Genomic DNA, 2,255 nt, shown 5'->3' with positions numbered 1-2,255 from the left:
TTCTGTGTGCCCGCCCACCCGAAATGTGCACCCGCTGGCCTTCCTCTCGGTGTGGCCCACGACGAGGTCCTCGGGGGACGGCTGTTTGGAATCCTGAACTTCGAGTTTGGTCTGGGGAAACATGGAGAGCCAAGCTCCCAAATTAGGGTGAAGGAGGCTGGGGCACAGGGTGCGGGTCCAGGTTGGGGGTCTCCTCGCACTACTAGAACTGGAGTGTTTTCTCTGCCTCTGTCTCTCTCAGAAGAGACATCCATTTCAGAGGGGTGCCCCAAGCCAGCTGGCTCCAACCCTTGTTGAGCCCTGGGCCCGGGCTGTGGATTGGGTCTGGGCTGAAGGTCTGGCACTTTGCAACCTGCTGGTCCTGGAGGGCACTGCCAACACCCACCCCCAATCCCCCTCATCCTGGTGGCCTGGGCCTGGCAGGGCTCCGTGTGTGGTGGGGGGTGGGCAGGGGTTGCCTGGGGTTCTTGTGTCTGAGGGGACAGTCCTGGGGAGACTGCAGTCTTCCTACTCACACAATGGGGCAGCCAGGATGCTGGCAGGTGGGAGCTGCACTAGGAGCCCCACAGAGCCAGGCAGCAGCCGATCTTGGAGCTGGGTAGGAACCGGGCAGGAACCGCGGTTTTTTTAAAAAAAAAAAAAGAAATTAAAAAAAGGAAAGTAAAAAAAGGAAAAATGTTATTTATTAATACAAAAAAGAGAAGCAGAGCATGACTATGGCACATGCAAATCTGGGGATTGAATTCAGGACTTAATTCGTACAGAGCCATTGCCCTAGCCATTCTGCAATTCTAAAGTATAAATAGGTTATTTTATTTTTTTTGTTGTTGTTGCCACCAAGGTCTCATTGTCTCCCTTTCTTTTTTTTCTTGTCTATTCTTTTCACCTCTTTTTTATTTTTATTTATTTTTCCATTTTGTTGCCCTTGTTGCTTAACATTGTGTGGTGATTAATGTCGTTGTTGTTGGATAGGACAGAGAGAAATGGAGAGAAGAGGGGAAGACATAGAGGGGGAGAGAAAGACAGACACCTGCAGACCTGCTTCACCACCTGTGAAGGGACTCCCGGGCAGGTGGGGAGCCAGGGGCTAGAACTACGATCTTTCCTCTGGTCCATGAGCTTTGCGCCATGTGCACTTAACCCGCTGTGCCACTGCCTGACTCCAACTGTCTCCATCTCTTAACACTTTTTAAATAAGATTATAATATAGTCCTAGCTTCCGTAGTACATATACTAAAATTGGCATGATACATAGAAGATTAGCATGGCCCCTGCTCAAGGATTACACACAGATTCATGAGGCATACCATATTTTTTCAAAAAAAGGATTATAAAATATATGTACACACATATAAATAATTATAATCTTTTAAAGAGCCAGTTAATGCAACCTGGGAGGCGGTTCAGTGGCAAGAGATCTGGATTTGTATGTGTGGGATCCCAGGTCTGTCTGAACTCTGGTTCTACATATGCTGAAACTTTTTTAAAAGATTTATTAATCAGTGAGGGAGAAAGGGAGGAGAGAGAGAGAGAGAGAGAGAGAGAGAGAGGAAAAACACTATAGCATCAGTCTGGAACATGTGATGCTGGAGGTAGAATTCAGGACCTCATGCTTGAGTCCAAAACTCCAACCACTCTGCCAGCCTCCAGGACTGCAGATTGGCTTTTTTGAATAAAGTCATGGTAATATTGTTCTCTTAACTGTACATCTTTTAAATAATACAAAGTCTTTTTAAAATTTTTTCTCAAATATTGTGCCTGGGGATCAATCCCACCCAGAACCTTGCACCTGCATGGGACAGCTGAGAAGCCTCCCTGCCAGTCTCCATTCTGTATCCTTCAAGAGAGGGAGACATGCAAAGCACTGCTCCTCTATGCAAGGAGTCCCGCCCATTGCCTGCCTGTGTTTTCACTTGCAGTGTGGAGGATCAGACCCCCAGCCACATGCTATGCTATGTTTTCTTTTTAAGAAACAGACAACCTGCGCCTAGATTTAGGCGGGTAACTGGACTCAACAGTAGGCCAGGCCCATTTAAAATCCAAATTCAACAAATTTAGAACCAAGGCAAAGGAAAGAACAGTCACTATAATTTTTTTAAGACACTGGGTAGCTTCTTTGCATTGGTCTCTCTATATAAACATGTTATTTTCACCATCTCTGTATTGATGATTGAAGTGGGTCAAGCTGACTTAGTTCTCCTTGAGACAGACAATGTGTGTATCTACATTTGGGTCACAATACCCTGCTGTATGTT

The 2,255-nt window shown here is 46.3% G+C and overlaps 1 non-coding gene across 1 annotated transcript; it reads left to right on the top strand.

Annotated features, from left to right (window-relative positions):
• Positions 1-1,209: 1,209 nt before the first annotated feature.
• Positions 1,210-1,316, top strand: LOC132537207 (U6 spliceosomal RNA). Its single transcript, XR_009548669.1, has one exon. It is a non-coding gene; the product is annotated as a U6 spliceosomal RNA (small nuclear RNA).
• The last annotated feature ends 939 nt before the right edge of the window (positions 1,317-2,255 follow it).

This window comes from Erinaceus europaeus, chromosome 2, assembly GCF_950295315.1.
Source record: "Erinaceus europaeus chromosome 2, mEriEur2.1, whole genome shotgun sequence".
NCBI classification, from domain to species: domain Eukaryota; kingdom Metazoa; phylum Chordata; class Mammalia; order Eulipotyphla; family Erinaceidae; genus Erinaceus; species Erinaceus europaeus.
Note: the sequence above shows the minus strand (reverse complement) of the source record. Positions and strands in the feature narration are given on the sequence as shown.